Source organism: Plectropomus leopardus, chromosome 2 (genome assembly GCF_008729295.1).
Source record: "Plectropomus leopardus isolate mb chromosome 2, YSFRI_Pleo_2.0, whole genome shotgun sequence".
Taxonomy (NCBI): Eukaryota; Metazoa; Chordata; class Actinopteri; order Perciformes; family Serranidae; genus Plectropomus; species Plectropomus leopardus.
In genome coordinates, this window is record NC_056464.1 from 22,399,233 (window position 1) to 22,421,739 (window position 22,507).

General features: G+C 38.7%; 1 long non-coding RNA gene across 1 annotated transcript in view; it reads right to left on the reverse strand.

Moving 5' to 3' along the window:
• The window catches only part of LOC121949196, a 100,630-nt gene that overhangs the window by 35,063 nt on the left and 43,060 nt on the right, over positions 1-22,507 (reverse strand). Inside the window, exon 2 of the long non-coding RNA XR_006106216.1 lies at positions 14,362-14,485. This is a non-coding gene — a long non-coding RNA (uncharacterized LOC121949196). The remainder of the gene's footprint in view (positions 1-14,361; positions 14,486-22,507) is intronic.

A 22,507-nucleotide genomic window follows, 5' to 3' on the forward strand; every position in this document is an offset into this window, starting at 1 on the left:
AGACTTTAGTTTAGTGAAGAGTTTTTTCCTCTGCCCCTCATTCTGCTGTGTTTTACATTTTATCTCTTACTTTATCTATTTTCGTGTGTGTGTGTGTGTGTGTGTGTGTGTGAAGCAGTTTTTTCAGCATTATTCAAGGTGTTTTCCAGTTTTTAAAGAAGTGCTTTATAAATAAAGTTTCACTTGCTCATTTACTTACTGTACACTCTAATGCAAATTGTCTAATGGTGATCATACCTCAACGACAAAAAAGGCCATTTGTCGCTCTATGCCAAAAGGAATTTTATCATGTTTCCCCATTTGCTTTTGCCATGGTTAAGGTTTTATTTCGTCTTGGTAAATAAAACACTTCTGTCAGAGACAGGATGCAAAGCCCAGTCTCTTGATAAAATCAAAAGCTTTGTATATCCATCTATTCACCCTACCCTCATTACCAAGCCATTTTCAGCAGGACAACAATGTCATGCTACTATGATCATTGCTATACAACATATTTCATATCAGTGCAGACTTTTTTGTGGTGAAAACAATCATTTTTCACACATGTACAAAAGGCTGCCTATTAGAAAAGACCGCACAAAGGTCATTTTAAGCACTGGAATAATTATCGGTATTGGTATTTTTTTCTCAAATGACAAGGCCTCAAACTTTTCTTTAATCTGGCAAATAATTAACCATGTGTCATGTGGGTTTAATGTGTGTGAAAGCGCAGTTAATTGAAAAGGCGGGGAAAAAAACACAAAGTGAGAGGAAAAAGCACACCAACAAACAATCAATAGATCCATAAGGGTAATGATGTGTCTGAACACAGTAGCCAGCCGACCATTTCTTTTTAGGGCCACACATGCACCACAGTGCCACACATTTATCATAGAGCAATGGGAGGTTATGGAACCCGGGAGAAAAGAGCATTGCAGATTACACACACAGGCACACACAGGCACACTTGATACATACTACACCAACAGATGCATGTTAAACACACACACATACACACAAGCAAGCATGAACACATTGCTCCTCGTGCTCATACACAGACACAAACACAGTTGTGAAGCTGTGCTAACATGGGAAAAAACAAATAGTCGCAGCTGTTGCCATATAATGACACCCTGTTGGGTTACTATGACAGTAATAGCCCTCCAAGCAGCAGTGGGATATTATGGCTAGTCACACAATACTATCAGCAGAGGAATTTTCTACAACCAGAGCCTGACACTAGGTGGACATTTGGAGGGCCGTTTGCATTATTAAAGAAGTACAGCTCAACTAGGGCTAATAAATGGTTTTATCTTTTCATAAGCTAAATTTACATTGGATACCCTGGGTTCAAGGAGTTGCTTTGTGTTTCATCATATACGATCAGTTCTCATATTTATCAAGCATTCCACTCTCCCTCCCAGGAATTGCGCTGAAATTTGGACTAGCACTAAAAATACTACCAGTTTGACTTGAGTTATTTATGACACCTCTTCAATCACTCCCACCACGGAGTAAATGTTTGTATTTGAGAATGAATGATAGCTGTTTTTGATACAAATCCCACGTTATTGCCATGTGGGATGGAGGAAATGCAACGGAAACACTCTCATGGTGTTGCAATTGCTCATGCCAAAGGATAGACCATGTTTGAGATAACTAGCGTCCACACTAAAAGAACAAATTAAGTTATGTATCACTGACCTCAGTTTTGGTGCAGCAAATGTAAAATTCTGGGCTGATATCAATGTTAAAAATAAGAATTTGGCTGATAGCCAAGAGTTTTTTTTCTGTGTTGTTGTTTATTTTGTTGTTGATTTAATTTATTCCCCCTTTGTGTCAGAGAAACAAAGATATCTTTATAAAAAAAGAACTGAACTGATTAAAAGTCAATCAATCCTTCATAACACTATCTCAAAAGCAAAATTAAGTCATTGAAATTGAAGAATTTTCTTTTTGAATATCCTTCTTTCATATGAATTTTTTGATAAACTGCTTCAAGAGCCTTTTTCATCATCACTCCCTCTCTGAAATCTTTTTCATATTGCTATTGTAAAAACATCAGATTTCTCCCACAAATATGGTGTGTCCTGTGATGTAGCAATAAGTTTACTACATCCTTTCATCCTGGCAGTGTCTCGGGGAAGATCTTCGTATTTCACAAATTGTTCTCAGAATGACGGTACGCCATTTGGAGCCATGCTTCTTAAGCTGCATAAAATGCATGTAACACACAAAAAAACATCACCTACTGCCATCAGTCAATGTTATCTTTGCTGATAGGCTAATCTGTGAACAAGGCAGATATCCACACATCAGTATCAGACAATAACTTGGTGCATCACCAACAAAAAACAGAGCTAGTATTAATTTACAAAATTTCATTAACTTAGGGCTTAGAGCAGACACAAACCCAGGTATCTGCATTCACTTTTTAGACAAATGTGTGTTATTAAGTATTAAAAAACTGGAACTCGGGTGTGCGCCCCATATGTCTGAGGCTTCTGCAGCGGCGGGTTCGAATCCTGCCTGTGGCCCTTTGCTGCGTGTCATTCCCCCGTCTCTCTCCCATCTGTCCTTTCTCTTCCGGCAACTTAAATACTAGCATGCAAAGGGGTTACATGGTAGTGACTGTTTAATATGGTAGATTCCATATGATGTGAACATTGCATCATTAAAGATGGCACTGTATAGTGCACACCCTGTTCCTGATCATCTGTTGTTGCACTAAAGCAGGAAGACTCAACTTGGTTTGCCCTGGGGCCACTTTTGTAAAATGACAGGAGGCCAGGGGAGTCAGTTAATGGACAAACATTAATAACAAATATATAAACAATTAGCTCAGACTACTGTTGGGGATACAAGACATTCTCCCCTGGCACTTTTTTTTGGATAAACAAGCTTTATTTTGATGCTTTTATGCACTCTGGCACCTTATTTATAGTAAAAGAAAATGAAAATGGCCACCGGGCCAACTGGCACTCTATTGCAGGCCAGATTTGGCCTGCAGAGACTAAATTAACTTATTTTGGTATGCATTCGGAACAATACTGCATATTGCTAATTTTCTTTCCCTCATATCTGTCTAAAAGAATTTAAAAAATAATATTAAAAAAGGAAAAAAAAATATTTTTTTCTGCAAATCAGTATTATTTTTAACTGATTTTCAGCATTATTCAAGGCCAACGCTTGTCTGATGTTCAGTGTAACACTGTCTAAACTTCCAGTTGACAAGTGCAAAGCAAAGCTGCAGTTTAAATCCCCAATACAAGAGGTTTCAACAACTTACAACATCGCACCACTATTCCCTTTTCTCCAGACAGGCAAAGATGGCAAAGCTATATTTTTAACTTCTAAAATAGATGTGTTTTTTTTCCACACACAGAAACTGATCCCTTTACATAAATCCATTTTGAGAGCGCATTCAACACTTACACCTTGTGAAAAGTGCCAGCAGCTTGAGTAATAGCTTGGCACATCTTTCTTATGACACAGAACAGGCGTTATAAAAGCTACTTGATAGGTATGGTAATTGCTGCCAGCCGAAAGACTTGAAGACGCCAGCCTTGATTCTTTAGGAGGTGTAGAGATAAATAAGCCTCTTTTAATGAGAATCTAACTCACGCTGAGCTTATACACTCATGCTCATGCGACACAACTCATCCCCAGTAGGGATTACACCTTGTGTATTTCCTCAGTTAAACACCACCATTCATCTCCAGATGTGACTGTGGTGTGAGTGACAGAGGATTTATCCTTTCTTATGTTGTACACAATGCTGGGACTGATTATTTAAGCCTCATCTGATTGAGCTTTATGGGTGACCCAAAGACCAAAAAGATGTCACAGTGTCAGAGAGTTCTTTCCAAATCTGTAGCTGCAGCCTCAAAAACACTCCAATCAGTGCAGTCAAAGCTCAGACCTGTAACTCCAGCTTTGCCTCGTTGGTCCATTTTCTAGCAATCTTGACTAGGCTAAGCAGATTTTGGTTTCTGCCTGTTTGTCAGGAGAAGATTAATCAGACAATGATCAGATAGTCCCAAAGATGCAGGGAGTACAGGGGGAAAAGTATCTGGCATTATGGTGTAGCAACAAGCGGCAACCTCAGTGGCTGAAAAAATGAAGCTAATGCAGAAATGCAAAAAATTGCAGTTCATCTAAAGGCCACTTGAAGCTGGCTCCAAAACTGAGTCAATCCCCACTCACCCTCATGTTAACATTCCCAACTTTACAGCAGAAATGAACATATTTACAGCCTGGTAAAAAATAAATAAATAAAAAGGTTTGGTCTCTCAAGCTTATCCCCCCCTCTGTGTTCAGGGGATGTACCTCATCTATGCTTTTCCAACAAAAAATGAAGATTTTCCCTCATATGCTGTGTTGTGCTGCTATTTCCTAAAACAACAGGTCATAAATGAGCGTGATCAATAATTAATTATGACTTTATCTTAGATCTAGAAAATACTTCACATCTTAAAGTCATATCCTTATTCTTCTTCTCATTTATTTGTCATTAGCAGTTGTTTGCTTCATCCTTAATTCATCTGTCTCCTTGGCTTTATTTCTCAACTCTTGGAAGAGAACAAAATAACCATTAAAATTTGATCTAACAGTTAGAATTATTGACTAAAACTACAGCCGAGGACCTATTATATGACCATCAGTTTGAGAGCGTTCACAGAGACAGTATAACAGGCAGTCAGCAGAGATGGAGAGTTGTGCTTGCACATAATAAGACTCACTGAGCAGAGTCATGAGACAGTGGGCTGCCTGATGATGACTGACGGCTACAAATCAAACCTATACACTAGATTACACTAACCACACAAACATGGGTGCTGTAACACACACATGAGCAGCATATTGAGTGAATGTGCTCATTTTCCAGATTCTCTATGCTTTAGACACTTTCTAATGTCAGAAAATAAAAAAAAATGCGAGGCACACTGGGCTGAAGAGATAACAAAAGAGCACACAGAGTTGAGGAAAATGAGGAGATGAAGGACATTTCCTCCAAATTTGAAAACAAAGGGAGAGCAGAGTAACACACAAAGTGTCACTGACTAAAAGACAAAGAAAGGGAGAGGCGTAGAGAGACAGAGGAGGAAAAAAAGACAAGGGCGGGAGGGAGAAAGGAAGATCCAGAGGAATTGGCTGAGTGATCGTTTGTGTCTCATCCTTTACCCCAATGGCATAGGACTCAGTCAAATTCCCCTCATTCTTGACCATGCATTAGCTTAGCAAGCAGGGGCCTTGTTTCACTCCCTCAATTAAATGCCCACCCGCACATAATTAACGACTGTTTTGTCCACAGATCAATAAAGGGCCTGTTCATTAAAAGTCCCTTTGCTTCCTCAAAGATCCCCTTGCTTAGTTCACTATTGCATCTAAGGAGGTGGCAGCGCCTGGCAGAATTTCCATTCCGGTTTCATGTCTGTGGGTTTTTTTCTTTTTTATAGCCCGTGCAAGATAGAGAAGGAAGTCAAAGAGGGACTGAAAGCATGCAGAATGTGAGGAAACCTTTTGAAACAGAGAGAAAAGACTTATGGGAACTTATTAGTCTGAACGGAACAATCATAGTAGCTTGCCTGTTTATCGCAGCAAGGCACGTAATTACAATGCAGTAACAGAAAGGAAACAACATGAGCTGCAACACAAGCCAAGAGAAACTGACCGCTTAATTTATGTTGTTACTCCTTGTTGAAGGATCAACAGTCTGGACATTCTTTTATAGTTTTGGTTGAAAAAGAAATGCAGCGCAAGTTTTGAACAAACCCTACACTGTACATACACCCAAAGACGTGGATTTTATCATTGGTGGGGACACAAGGAATGACACAAGAAATATCCCCCAGACCCCCAAGTTGGGGGTCTGGGGGATATTTTTAACGTTTAACACTTCATTTTTAATGCATTCTGGAGATTTATGTAAAGAAAATCTCAGTTCAGGCAATCTATTCTCATAAAACAGGTCATATGATACCTTCTGAAAATGCAAGAAATGCCTTGTATGATAAGACATCATTAGAATTTGCGCCCCACAAATGACATTACATTTTTAATGTTCAATTACAGAGGTAAGGTTTAGGCAATAAAAGTCTACTGTATGGGTAGGTTTACGAAAATAAACATGGTAAAAAGACTGAATGTTCACTCAGAGTCTTAGTGTATTGATCACATGATCCCAGAATATTAAAATATGTGGGATATATATGAATTTGGGTACATTACTCTTTGTAGGAAAACGTACAGTTTCTAAGAACAGCCTAATTTAGGCAATGGTGGTTCAACATGTAAAAATTGGGTATAATGGAACAGAATGCAGTGGGGGTCTCAGGCATTCTGTATTGCTTTGAAAAGTATTCTTGCCTGCAATCTTACCTATGTTAGTGCGTATTCACATCAGTGATAAATTAATTCATTGTGATTAATTATCAAATCCCAGGACTTTAGAAGCTCACGTGTGTTTCAAAGATATCTGCTCAACTTTATGCACTTTCAAAACATATCTTACATCTAAATTCCCTGACAAGTTAAGAATAAAGTTATAATACTTTGAAAACATTTTTTTTAATATTACAAAAATAAACTTATAATGTATTGAAAATTAGGTCATTGTAATGAAAAAATATTCCATTACGCATGACTTTTTGCTCTGCTGACACGGCAGTATCCCGTTCAAACTGTTTGAATGACAGAGCACCGTGTTTGGGATAAGGCAAAGTATAAGCAGCTATACGCTGCTCTACATTGGAGGTGAAATTCCAAAACTAACTGAAAACACAATACAGGATCATCCCTGAATTGAATAGTAGAATGCACTGTTCCTTACTGAACCGATAAAAGAAATGATTTGTTCTGTACCTTAAAGTACACAACTGTCAGGATGATGACAACTCAAACAATTTCACTCAAATGTGGGCAGGGATAATTTAATGTGCCCAAAATATTGGTAGAAAAATGTCCCTACTGTCTATATGTAGACCTACACCCTACCAAACACCACCCTGTAAACAAGACACAATCAATGTCTACATCAACTCCAACCAACACCAGTGTTTACAGATGCAAAAACAAAAGCCCTGTCTGTTAGTTCATAAAAGATAAAAGATCAATAAACGCAACAGGAGCTGGATTTAACATGGAGCACGCCTCACTGCCAGCCACCTGCCATAGCTAACATGCTGAATGATTAGACCAGCAGTTGTTTCAATCTCGAAGATACACACACACCAACACACAGTTGTAATGTAATAAGATAAGTGCGCACTATGGTGTTGCCTCTCACCTCACCCATCTGCCATGGAATCACAGCATCTCTGGAGAAGGATAACAGGGTTTGAACAAACAGCAGTCTCATACTGTGGTGTGTTTTTATTGTGTTTACAGGATTAGCCATCTGAAGCAGTATCTTTGAATTACAGTATAAATTCATCTCAGGTTTTTACACCATTGTAGCTAGAAAAAAAAGCTTAAGCATTAATATCTTGGGTGGTAACCATGTTACTCTTTCAGTTCTGCTTTGTGGCTATTTCACATACCTTTATTTTTGTTTAATTTCAGCCTCATATGACAAAGTTCTCAGGGGTTTGACAGCATTTAGAATAGTCAGGTAGCCTTCACAAAGGATACATGATAAAAGCTACACTTGAAAATACTCTTAGGCTGCTTAGGTTGGCCTGCTGTTTCCCTTTGTGACCTTTATGTGACCTTCTATCTCACCTTATATCAAACTGTAAAAGCAATGGCAACATTTGTTGTGTTTGTTCATTCAACAGTTCACTGCAATTATGTTGCAAAAATAGAAAGCACTCAGAGAGCATACTGTAGCTTTGCCAAGTCTCGGCAATCATCTGTATGTGTCACTATTTTTATAAAGGGGATATTTTCTGAATGTTTTGAACATTTGAAGCACTTTTGTATTTCAATTTCTTAATAATTTTACTTTCTAATTCCTTTCAAAGTTTCTTTGCAACCATGTCTCATGTACACTGTTATCACACCAGATCTGGTGATCTTCTATATAGTCAGTTCTGCAGATTATCCTTGGCCAGTTTTCAATTAGGTCGTGGTGCAGTTATATTGAATAGCTTTTATGCTTCACTTTGCAGTCACTCCTCATTTTTAATTTTTAAAAGGAAGCTCTTGGGCAACTTATCTTGATTGAGTACAGTTCTATGTAAATGAGCCATGATATAGCTTATGTGAGCAGTGCAAATATATGATTTTATAATCCTTGCTTTTATTTGATTTATTTCCAGTATTTTTTTTTGTTTGGAAATTGGATTTTATTTCTTTTTTTTGTTTTTTGTTTTTATCTTTAGTACTACTTGTTTGAAATATATATTATTTATCTTTTCCTTTTTTTTTAAAGATATTTTGAAATATGTATATCTTTTTGTAAATTGCCAGTAATAGTATACAGCTGACTTTAACCTGATGTTAGGCAGGCTCCTTTAATAAGCCCTCTGAGGTTTCCTATTCCTACCTGTGCATTTTCTGATGTTACTTGTTTTTTTTTCTTTCTTTCTGTTTCCACATCATATGCACAAAATAAGAACCTACCCAAAAATACATTTTAACAAAGATATGAACTAGAGGCATGTCATTTTTTTCAGTAAAGGCTTGCCTGACACCAGGCTTGAGGATCTTCAGTCTGACATGTGTCCACTCTAACCAATTTCCACGGGAGAGGGGAATTTGATTTTACCCTACCAATTACTAGAGACCATATGTCATATTAAGTCCACACTGATTTGTAGCCATGCCAACATACCTTTTTTTCTGGGGTTTTAAGAGTGGAGTGACAAAAAAATGTTGGACGCTATTGAGAAGACATATGGATTTAGAACAGCCCTGATAGCAGCGTCTATCTTGTCTGCAGGGCTTGGCATAGTTGTTATTACTCCTCCTTGGTTAAAGCATACCGCTTGACAATGCTTGACGATGCTTGACAACGCCCGATAACAGCATTACTCAGAGGAAAAGAAAATTCAAAATAAGATCTTGTCTTTGTCCAGGCTATGTCTCCTAGACAACTGAGCTCGACCTAACATCATTATGAAATTTTGAACATTTTTCATACTTCTTAAACTCATCTCCTGAAAAATATCCTTTCTTGGTCTCAGCCTGATCTTAAATTCAAGATCTTAAAATCCTCTACTCTCTCTCTGCACTGATCTCTATGGGTATAAAATAATTTCCTCTTGAGATAACAGTAAGATCCAAAAGGCATAATTGAACCCACACAATTTTGTGTCAGTGATCAAATTGAGTCATAATTATGTGTAATTCATCTGTTCTTAGACTTGTCTCACTTGTGAGAAGCCTATGAGCACAGCAGAAGAGCTCCTGCTAATATATTCTCTTGCTACTTATTTCTACTAAGGGGCAGTTGGGGGAAAACAGATGGCACTTTAGTAATCTCCAAATAAGATGCTGTTTTATTTCTTATGAGAAGAAAAATATGTTTATTTCATATCAGAAATGGTTGTTTCATATCACAATGCCAGATGAATTGGTCAACTTGGAGGAGTAAGTTTATTCCAAGGTCTGGACCCAGGCAAAGTAAGTGTAGTAGTTGATGGAAAACAAGCAAACATCTTGAGAAATGCTGTAATGTTAAACTTAAAAAGAAAATCTGACTTGGGATCTACACCAAAACTCCAAAGTTTTTTGGCCTGTGGCTGGACTTCCCGCCAAATGTGATAAAAATCTGTCTAGTTTTTGAGATATTCTACAAACTCACGACAGGCAGACAGAGCTCGTAACATAGCCTGCTTGGCAGAGGTTATGAAAAAGATGGTGAATTAAACTGGCAACCATTTTTCTTAAGACACTCTGTTCCCTAAATATTTCCTTCGTCTGTTTGTATGTAAGGACCCAATTTTTCAGAGCCAATTTAGAATCATTCCACCCTTGGTCAGTCTTGCTGCAGATGGATTCCCTTGTGTAACATCTGGCGGTCTCTAGGCAGTGTGCATCCTTCTATTCACTCCCCTGCTCATAAGCTGGTGTAAAATTGCCCCTTTGAATCTCCTCCACAGCGGATTCCTCATTCAGTGAGGCAGCCGTTCCCCGCGCACAGTCAGAATCTTTCTTTATTTTGTGTAATATGCTAAACACAGCCACATAAGTTCTCTCTGTCTGTTTCTTTTGACTGATGAATGTGGCAGAACGGCTCTGAATTCCCCAGTTCCCAACGCGATGATGTGTGCCAGTCTCCTGGATTATGAGACATATTGAGGCATGTGAGTACACAAGCATGAGCAAATGAACTCAGAAAGTCTAACACACTCGTGTCCACACAGCTACAGATACAGCACACACAGTGATGGGAGAAACCAATATAGATGGACACACACAGCCAGGCGTACTGTAAATATTCGCACAGGTTTTAAAGCTTGCACATTACAAAATGTCCTGAACTAAACTGTTAGAATTTGAGATTTGGAAAAGCCTCTAAAAACCCTCCAACTCAGACATGCAGACTTAACAGTCATATTTTCATTTGAAGAAGTTAATCCAAATCTTTGCTTGTTAAACCTCTGGGGATGGAGCAACATACTCCAAAGAGCATTTTCCATCTCCTATCATTCCAGAGCCCCAAAGCAAAACTGTTCCTGGGGCTAAATTTGAATACATTCATTGAACATATAACAATGCAACTACAATGTCTTGTCCTTGTTTGTTGATGCATTATTGATAATACTGCATAATAAATATACAGTGAGACTGCTTGATAAAGGAGAGGAACTACAGCATCCCTGGCCAAATGGTATGATATACTGCTGACTGTCATCTGGCCTGTGAACCAGATCATAAAGGTTACTGTTGTTGGTGTTATTGTTCAAGCTATTGTCAAAGCACAAGTGTGTGTGTGTGTGTGTGTGTGTGTGTAAAGAGCTCTGTGTTGTTGGATGTAGCAGTTTCTGTGTGTGTGCAGCAAGTCTGGTTTTGATCAGCGCTGAAGGATTTAAAGCTAGTAATACCTTATCCTGGCGTGGTACCAGTGACATACTTTTTACTAGTCTACCTCTTTGAACTGCACATCCTCTGTGGGGTGAAAAAAAACACACAAATCACATGCAACATCCTTTTTTTTGTACTTCTCTGGATACAGCTTTGAAGTCTACTGTAGCTGTTGTTTTTATGATGACAAATGCTGTTGCTAAACCTTGTTTAAACACATGAAATGTGTTTTTTAAGTGTTACATTTCACATCACTGGTGAGTATTAATATAAGATTTTGGTGTGATATTAATGCATCATTGAATTATAATAGATTTATAATAGATAAGAGGGTACATTTTAGTTAAATAGTTTAACATTTTGGGAAATATGCTTTTTGATGTTAGGGGAAGGAGATGTTAGTTTAGCTTAGCCTAAACAATGAAAACAGCAGGCAACAAAGGAAATATAGAAAAGCTCACTAACTAACACTGTTTCCAAATTTCTTTAATCTGAACAAAACCCGAGTGTAAAAACAAGATCGATACCCCACCCAGACAAGAAATAGTAAGTAGCGTGTAACTCCCTGTAAAACAACAACTTGGCATATTTACACTTTGCTTTGTGTGCTGAGGGCTTTACAGGTGCGGGTAGGTGGATTTTTTTTTTTTTTTTACCTTTGGAAAGAACCAAGCTAACTGTTTTTCTCAGTTTCTGGCAATGCAAATTAGTCTGCAAATCCATGCATTTCATGCAAATTAGACTGGAACTTCTACATTTATTTTCTGTTCCCATAGGATGTTATCAACATCACTAGACTAAAATGCCTCTAGATGAGACTGGAAAGAGATGCTACCAATCAAAGAAACGAAATGTGACGTAGTGTTGAGCAATGGAGAAATGTAAACAGTATACAGTGTATCAAGATGAGCTGTGATGGTGTAGAATTGATATGTCTGTGAATGAGTGTTGCCAATTTTTGCCATTATAAATTGAAAACAATATTTCAACAGAACACACATCAACTGCAACCAAATAGGCTGTTTTTGAAAAATGCCTCAACGATGCTCCTCTTCATTGAGCTAAACTTACACTTGTCCTCATGTCCCTAGCGCAAATGTGCGCACGGAAAATATGACATCTTTACAAATTTTGTGTATACCGTAACCCCATTTCACATAAATGGTTATGATTGGCCTAAGGTGTGTATGGTAGAAATTTTTTTGAACTGGAGGGGGACAAACACACAACTGCAAAAACAGATAAAACACTCTGGTTTCCAGACTACATAGGCTAACTATTGCCTCGCTATAGCTTCTTCATATTAAACGAAAAAATGTGTGAGTGGAAGAAACCTCTCACCATCTCTGGGTGAGAAACAAATGGCAACCTCAAAGGCATTCAACACCAAAAGATGAACCATGTTCAACCATGCTGAAATGCCCAACTTCACAGCAGAAATAAACATGTTTACAGCCTGGTACAAAAAACTTTTGGTCTCTATTGCTAATTTCAACATTCATTACAACTGTGCAGGAGGATGAATCTTTATATAACTCACCCGTTTACATTTTACCAAGACAAACAAATTAAGCATAATTAAGGGTATGGACACTTCTGACAGGCTATGTGGAAGGTGTCACTACAGTCAGTGTTTGGTAGCTGTGTCCATTATTTCACAGTCTACGGCAAAAAAGCAAATAATGTATTTTCCAAAAATGTGGAACTATTCCTTCTACAGAAATTAAGAGGATATAAAAGCCCTCACTTAAGTATTTTTATAATAATAGAAACTGTATTTGTCGTTCAGATATAGTTACTAAAAATGATGAACAGTGGATACTAATTTCTCATTGTACAGCAGTCAGTTAGAGACACCAGGTTGTAATAGGGACAATTTAATCACCTCAAGTGCCAATGTGTCCCAGCAGCAGCCTTGTGCCCCGTCGAAGTGTCCTTGAGCCTGACACTGAACCCCTACTGCACCTGCTCACTCATCACTCCACATGGCAGCATCAGACCAAACTGTTAATGTGCGTGTCAAGTCAAAGTATCAAATGCTTCAGATTATGGTAAATGAGGACTGTGGTGTTAAATGTTCCCAGAGATAACCTATTGCTACACTGAGAGGCCCAAACTGAACCTAAAAACATTTAAAAATAAATGCTAAAATAATAATACTCATAAATATAAAGAAGAGCTATGTTTGAAAATCAGTCTCTTAGGATGCAACAATTTTGTCAGTCAACTATTTGGGTTACACAGATGAATACAAACAGAGAATGCATTCATTAGGATGTGTAGCCTCCCTCAACACCTTAATCAAACGCAGAGGATATTACCTAAATGAGTAAAGCTCAGGGAGCACGATTCACTATAAGGCTGGGACTAATTCCTGCAGGACATCTACCGGCTATTTTGGTTTCCTACAGGGCATCTGCAGGCTATGGAACACTGCGCGCGCACACACACACACACACACACAATGACAGCAGTAGCAAAACATCACCCCCGGATGTATCAGATTATACCATGCAGTACATTCAATTACATCTGATGGCAGATGGTGTAAACAAAATCAAACACACATAATCTTGAAGATTGGATCCTTCAGTTAGATATTAACCCTGATATCCAAAGACCTGACACAGGACTAGACATATTAAGATGAGGAGCAGTCTGCGAGGGCTCTAAGATACCTGACTCAGCAGTTTTTTGGATGTGGGGTAATCCGGAGCATTGGGAATACACATGCTGTAGTGAAACACAAATGAGGGCAGAATATTGAGTGAATCGCTCACAGTTTGAAAACACTGTCTCTTTCCCACCTCCCTCCCTTATTTAATCGACTCAGCTTTAACTAACTGACTTATTTTATTATGGTAATCAAATGCTGATTACCCCAAATGTAATGCAGCTGTTGTGTTGTGCATATGAATATGTTGTGAATGTAATAGATTGATTAGTAATAATAGATCACATTAATGTATTTATTCAGCAAGAGATTCTGTTGTGATTATGTGCTACTCAGACTTGCCTACGGTGTCAAAACAAACTCGTCTGAGCTCGGAAGGGGAATTGTTTTTTTATTAGGACAAACTTTCTCAGCCCAGACCTGTAATTTTGTGGCATGCCCACCAGTTATTGAATGTTATACTAAAATAAAAGTTTTATGGCTGTTATAAACATTAATCAAACATCTTGACAAAAACATTATACAGCTTGCGGTGTTTATACTTATACAAAGTGTAGGATTATTTGGTCAAGGCCAGCACATCTAGAAAAGTAGATAATTATAGCTCAGCAAAATAAACTATATGCTGGTCAGTTTACTAATGGTTGTCTTAACACTTTATTAAAAGGATTTAAATGGAGAAGCTAAGCAGACCTTTATACCTCCTAGCCCACGGCATATGCAAATAACAGACTCACCATCCCTTTGCCAGATGACCTCGCTGCCACTCTGTGCGAATGATGGCGCTCAGGTCCTTCAGGTTGTCTTTACTGTGCCACCCAACATTAGTCTCTGTCCAGCTCCGTTGCTCTGCTCTGACTTCTGAAAAATAAAACAGATCCTGGAGTGAGCTACATTGTTTTTTCCCCAGTTTAAATGAATAAATTCCCCAGTTAGATTTCTAATGAGAGGGTTAGGGGGCGCCTGGGGAGGTGAAAACACGGAGGGAGAGAAAGAGGGGCCAGGCAATTTGCTAATGGAATATAGAGAAAAATGGCGTAGACCTATCTCAATAAAGGATGAAAGATGAGGCAAAAAAAAAATAACCCAGTCTGTCTGGAGAGAGCGAGTGAGCTATAGGGCAGGAGGTAAAGTGGTTTTAAAAAACACCATCATTAACTGTCATCTTCATCTCAGGTGCAAGGCTAGAGAGCGAGGGTTGGGAGAGGGATGGTGAGGAGGGAGGGAGAGGAGGAGGTACTGTATTTGCCCAGGAGATCATTCAATAGCCAACAATCTTCATTTAATTACCTGCTTTACATCTCCAAACCACCTTCTCCCCCACCACCCTCCTCCACGCTTACCTCAAGTCTTACATGCAGAGGTCCCTGGAGACTGCGCACAGCTATTTAACTATGTAAATTAAAGTCTAACTTGAGTCTAATCACACAAACTTTGTCCTGACGGTGGCATTACAAAAAAAAAAGCTATCTCCTGAAACCCAGTTGCCCTGTAACTGTGCAACCAGATTACAGACTTTGTCAGCAAAATGAAGCTCCAGGATTTAGGCCTCTTAATTCAGTGGAACATTATTTACAATCTCCCTCAGCTGGCTGCAATGGAGGTCATTTGAACTGGGTGGATGTTTGGCTGACTGAAATACAAGCATAAACATCATTTTAAGTCCTCTAAAGGCACGAGCATTGGTCTGTGAAGTCAATGTTGCAGATGTAACACTTTCAGGGACATGAGCCAATGAGGACTTTCACAAATTGCGCAGTAAAGATTATAACCACACTTGATGGAATTATTATTTTCAGACATTACCTTCTTTAAACAGTACCAGATCCAGCACATTTTGAGCCCTAGTCAAGCTTTCCCTGGCCACATTGCCAAAAGAAATAATTATCTTTAATATTTATTGTATTTTTTATACCTATTACAAACACGAATGAGGTAAATAGATAAACACAAATTCACAACTTAGCTAAAAATAAATAAATAAATACAAGGCATGGGCATTTTAAAGAATCTGCGTTTAAGTGGTTGCAGTAAATTCTTGCACACACACAAAAAACAAATTGAACGCAAGAACCGGGTCCTAAATGAGCACCCAAACAAAAATATGCACTGCACAGACTAGCTTTGATGTGCAACTATAATATTTTAATGCTTGCACTTCACATTCACTTTGTTTATTTTGTTTAATTGATGTCTGACTGGATCTGTGCAGTTAGCAGTTAAATCACTGCCTAACATCCAAAAATTCTACATTTTTAATAAAGAACAGGTTCAATTTATTTTTACATTTATTATATATTCTCTATGACAAAGCAAAAAACTGACATCCAACTAAAGTACTAAAGTTCTCATGCCCACACCTAAAAAATAACAGATCAGTCAACAAATGAACAATAATAAAATACAGATATGATGCAGTATGTGCACATTAGCATTTCAAATACTTTTTTTTCCTTTTTTTTCCTACTAGGCCCGGATGGCTATTGCCTTTCCATTTTCTCTACTCTAATGCTCTCCATATACACGCCACTCCACCATACCCATCAATGCTCCAGCATGTTCTGACTGCGATGATCACTCACTAATAAACACATCACGGTGAACTGCATTACTAGGACTAGAGGTGGCGACCCTTACACAGACCATTAGATGAGATCTGTGGATAATTGTCCCCTTTTTTTTGTTTGTTTCGTTGTTTTAATAAGAGAACATAATGAGAGAACATAAGGATAGGGGGTCACCTATAGGTAGATCCGCCACTGCTATAATGAGTATCTATTCATTTAAAGAATTCATTTAAATATAAGAGAGCTGTGAGGTTTCTGTGCCACATCTCAAAATTTATCAACATTTTTGTCAGCATTTGTGCACAGGACCTAAATCTTTTTAATCACTTCAAATGGCAATGCAATCACAAGAGGCTGACACTATATTATGTACACCAGCAGAACAAACTGCAGCCCAAAATAGCCTGACAACAAATTCTTACTTTGTGAATAATGTTCAATTTCTGTTGAGGCTTTTATCTGAGATATGCTGATTCCACAGCACTCTGTGGTCTTAGATTCAAACATGCAGTTTGTATGGTTGTTTAATTAGATTTTATTCCATTGTAACGAGCACCTTATAAGGGAATACACTAAAGCTGTAGAGCCTTAGTGCATGTACCACAAAGCAGTGACCCAGTACTACTGCTGTTTACACCATCATTAAAGACTACTGTAGGCAATATCACACGCCTGGTTAACCACGTCATTCTAATGGCCTGTCATGTTATCTGGGAATACAGGTGAATTTGATCAAGTGGATAAGTGGCTCTGGTCGATAAGCAACAACCAACAGTCTAACAGGCACCAGCAGACCACATTTAACTTACAATGACATGATGAAGCGAGTGTGAGTAGAAGCATTTATAAAACCACAAGTTCATGACAAAGCTTTTTTTTTTTTTTGCTGTAACTGTTTGCCCATTTAAGACTGCAACACTGAAAATAAAAAAAAAAAACTAAACAGAGGATGATAACACAGCAATAAAGAAAATGGTAGGATCCCGGCACATCTGTTTGGAAGTCAATATACGAATTAAGATAACATGAAAAAATCAATTAGATAAAGCCAAGTTACTTAGATCTCCCTTTCTTTTCTATTCTCTTCCCCTCCTGGGCTCACATTCATGATGAAAACACTCCTGTGATGCAAAATAACATTTGATGCACTAAATGTTTAACTTGTAAGCAGCTTGTATTGGACATGGAATTTAAACTTGATGAGCAATAAAACTATTTGTAGTTGGAAACCAAAGGAAGCTTTTGGAGATCATTGCTGAACAGTTGCACGAGGCCTTGAGGAGGTGCTGAAGCTCTGAGCTTATCTTGATCAAACACCAATATGGTGCAGATTTCTCGTTGGGCCTGCAATGGCTTCATTGTTTTGTTGCAGGTTTTTTTTAAAAAAAAAACTTTTTGTCCTTTCTCTCAATCTTTTCCTTTCTCTCATTGCTTTTTCGTTGCTGAGTTGCTGAAGTGCCTTTCATCATCTGGGAGCATTTTAAGGTATCATTTACCTGTCCCCACAGTAGCAATTTGCTATAGTTTTGTCCCCAACTTCAAACAAACAACAAAGCAGTTAATACGTCAATGTGATATCATCAGTCCTCTTTCATACTGGTGGTGATTTTTTTTTATACAATTGGTTGTCCTGTAATTGAAAACACTTTTTTTTCGGGGATGATTCAGGAAATTATGCATAGATTGAGCATGCATACACATACACGTCTTTCTCACTTATCAGGACTATTGACTTATTGACTTCCTTATTTATTAAAGGAATATTAGACATAGGCCTAACAGCTAAACGCCTAAATCCAGTCCTGACCAGACCTTAACTTAAGCATTATTCTATCCTTAACCAAAAGCAATTGGTTCGTTTTCCTATTCGTATTCGTTTACCTTGTGGGGACTGGCATTTTGTCCCCTGATGGGATGAGAGTCCCCACAATGCAACTGTGCAGAGATGTTAGTTCCCAATACAGCCATAATTTAATTACACAAGCTCAGACACAACGTGCATAGTGGTGTGTTGTTTCTCTAAAACTTTATATTTCCATGCTCAGTTGTTTATCATCTGCTGCTGAACAGCCAACATAAAATTACCCATGGGATCGGTCAGACAACCTCAACTACACTCAAATCAAATCATTGTCAGCTAGATCGAATAAATAATAACATGTACCCTGCTTTAAATAAAAAAATGCTTAAAAAGTTATGAAAAAGTATATCTCAATCTTGTCTTCTGTTGCAGACTTTTCTCAAATAAATTTGGAAAAAAAGAATTTGGTCTATGTTCTGGGGGGACTGTGTAAAAAACAAAGATGAGGAAGTGGAGGACAACATGTCCAGCATAAATTAATTTTTAAGAAAAAATGTAGTTTTACACATCCTCATAACAAGTCTACCCTCCAGTTTTCGAAATGGGGCTTTTCAACTTTTGATATTCAGTACAAAAAGAGCATATTGACAAAATACTCAACCACATGCAGATGGTGAATTCACATTATCAGTAAAACATTGCTTAAAAACAGGAGCCCCCCCCCCCCAACCCTTAGGTCTTTTACTTTCGTTGAATTAATCATGAAGGGCCCCTTGAGAGTACGGACATGGTCCTCTGTGAAGCAGCCAGCACAAATCCCATGCAGCCTCTCCACCTCCCAGTGTGTATATTTTTGCTGCATACTGTGGCTCTGAGGGAGTTTTACATCAATTCCCAGGAGGCAGGAGTCTATTTATACAGGATCCTAAAACGTAACCCCCCCAACCAACACACACTTTCACGGCAGCAGCTTTAGGTGTCAATGCTGACACACCGCCACATGATAGTCCAATCTAATCTTTTAATCGCTCCGGTAACTTCATGTCTCCGGGTGAGTTAGGGCAAGCTAGCAGTGGGGATGGGACATCGTCTGTAGAGATTTGATATGATCCTTGAACACATAACAAAAAAAACCACACACAAACTCACATGCAGACTTATACACACTGTCCCGCTCCACCCCACCCCCAGAGTACTATGGCGAAGCCTCATGTATCTGTGGGTATTAACAGATCAGCGCAGAGCAGCAGCCACCCTGCTTTAAAGTCTTTTCCTGAGGTAGTGCTTCAGAAGCCTGCTGCAGAGGAGGATAAACGCGCAGCAATCCCCCAGGCCCAGCCCCTGCTCAGCTCCACTCAGCTCTCTCTTTGCTGCCCCCTCCTTCTCCTCCATTTCTCGCTTATCCCCACTTTTCTTCCATTCCTCATTATTTCTATCCCCCTTCTTTTCCTCAGCATCTCATGCTTTCTGTCCCACTATCTCTCCCCTCCATCCCTCTGGCCGTTCATATAATTCTCCTCCTCTCTGCGCCCTCCTTGTCCTGCTCCCCTCCCATTTTGTGTCCATCCCTTTCTCCATCTTTCACCCTCATCTTGCTGTCTTCCTCCACATCTCCAATGAACGACCCTTTTAGCCAATCTTTGCCAGTTAGAGAGAAAGAAACCGAAGGTAACGCATCAAAACCTTCATTATGTGAGCACAGGTTGAGCTCTGTAATAAGACTCATAGGACTCTTAAGCATTGGTCACTCGTCCTAGTGTCTTTAGGACTCGCAAGGCCATGCTCTCCTGATTCCTTGTCCACAACATGTGTTGAGTGACCAGTTGATCATCAGGGAAACTACAACAATACCGACTTCATCCGGACATTAGGTTTCATATTTAGTATAAAATAGAGTCAAACCTCACAAACATGCCTCCATTAGTTCAGTGACACAATCAGTTTCCATTATTATGAAAAGAAACATCCACCACTTGCATTAACATGTATTAAAGATATGCAACAAGTTTCCATCATGGGTGTTTTCTTCAAACTACAAAACAGCAGGGTCTCTGAAGAGTTTTAGCTCTCAAATAGTGCATGCTGGGAGTCTGCTAAAACTGATTATGTTTCTTAGAAACCCAGTGTTAGTTGAATGATCTAACAGCAGTAAATTAATTCAACTCATCATTTTAAGTCAGAAGACTTCAAGTCACTCCATCTTGTTTTTTTTGGTTCAGCAGTGGTCCAGGGGAAAAAAAAAAAACAACAACATTGTGCTAACACAAATAAGCACTTATTCTACCACCTCCAACCACATCAAATCATGTTCTCAAATTTAACACTGAATTTTTGAAACCCACATGAACCAATCTGTACATCTGCATGAATTAAATCAACTGCACAGCACTTTAAAAAAAAATGTCAATTTTAACCTGATTTGCCAATGAACTCCTGCTATTTCCTTCTTCTTATAAATCAGTGCTTAAGAGTGCAAGTTAATTTGAAGTTTCGTTAAAACGAAGAATAGTGAGAGCAAAACAGCATCATTCATTTGTTTTACAGAATATTCCAGTCTAGCTCAGTGAAAAACACAAAAACGAAAAATGTGACGTAACGTTAGGATGTCCTTCACTACCGAGTCTCTTTGTAACCAGTGGCCTACCAATAACGTTATTTTAACATCATCTTTTCAATTGAAATGAACAGATTAGATAACAGTTGCTCAACTGCACTGCTATAATTACAAACCAATCACAGACACTTGCCTCGTTCATGGACTCACCGTGCTGCACCACTAATAATGTGGGAGAAACACTGGAATGCATACTTAAGGATATATTGGGCATTAAAAAAGAAATTATTGTGGCCTCCCAGGGACCTGCATTGGACTGGCAGACCACCAGGCCTGCAACATTCTAGGGGAAACACTGGACAATATTTAATTCCACTAAATCCATGTATGGCACTTAACAGTGTAAGGATTTTGCCTTTGCCTTGTCTACTATGACATTCTCATTGGGGAAGTATGTCCCTCTGAATGATTAGGCACAGGGTGATTCAATTATTGGTGTTTGACAATATAACATAACTATCATCACGCGTTGAGAACTGTCAGAAGAGGATGCATCAGTTTTTCTGTTTGTAGAAATGTTGACTTTTTGGATTCAGAAAATTGACAGTTTCTACATTCTGCCTGTTATTTTATTGTCAGTCAGTCCCTGGGGGCATCCTAGAAATTCTACAATCCAAAGACACTAAGAGACTACTGCAGTCAATATATTGCATTGACACTCTGTCAAGGCATGCAGACAGAATGAGTTCATTACATGTAGTCTTTTTAAAAAAGAAGAGGAAGAATAATACCTGAAGTAAGTGCACTTCTTTTTGGAGTAAACAAAGGCCATAATATATTCATCGGGTATAAGATTTTCGATGCTCCTCATGAAACAACAAAACAACTGCGCAGCAAGCTTTGGAAGAGCGAGAGTGAGGCTAAAAATGGGTGGAGGTAAAACTTGCTGGTGGTAATCCTTGTTAAAGACTAGACAGAGAAAGATGGTTAAATGAGGTGACACACATACATGCAGGCAAACATCCTGCCATTCAAGTCGACAGAATGACAGATGAACATGCAGACAGACTGACAGGCAGACCATGGAGGGGTAAGTAGGCTGAATCCAAATTAAGCTGATCAGAGCTCACTGTGAGTTAATCTAGTTATGTGGATAAAGGACTTCCCTATGGCTAAAAACACAGCAAGTTATGACTCAGTGTGTGTGTGTGTGTGTTTGTGTGAGTCTGTATAAATGTGGGAGAACAAGAGCATGCGTGGCTGTCTGTATCCCAGCGTGCACTGTTTGTATCTGTTTATCCATTTTTAAATATACCCGCAGACTCATGAGTCTCGAAAGCTTTTTTAACAACTAACAGTTGCAATCTGCGTTTTGTACTCCACTTACTCCAACTCTCAAACAGGAGCCGACTTCAACAAATGCCTCAAAAGGCCAAAGATGTATTGATTTGTTCGGCAAAACTATGCTAATGACAGACAGGCTGTCAAATCTGACAAGCCTGCCAGAGCCTTCATTGATGTATTTTGTCTCTGAGTTTAAGTCTGAACACTGTGTGCTTTGTGTGAGTGAGAGCATTTTGTGTCTGTGACTTTTTGTGTGTTTATGCGAGAAAATGTGAGAATGACTGTCTGCTGGCAACACGTAGGGGCCCTGTGTGCAGGAAGGGGGGGGGGGTACAAAAGTGAGTGCCCGGGCAAGTGGAATTTTTTAAGAGCACATTACGCTAAGTGAATCTACACTGGAAACATTACAGACTCATGAGGGTTCATAAGCATCCCCACTCTCATGTGTATATCACTTCAAACAGCAGTTAGAAAGCAAAACAAATATCCAAGTCAATCAGCCACCTTTTCTTCATCTCTCTCATCCAGCAATCTTCGCCCAAAAGACATCAAGGGTAAATGACTTCAGGGATGGTTATCAAACACCAGAAATTCAGTAATATCGATGCATTTGATGA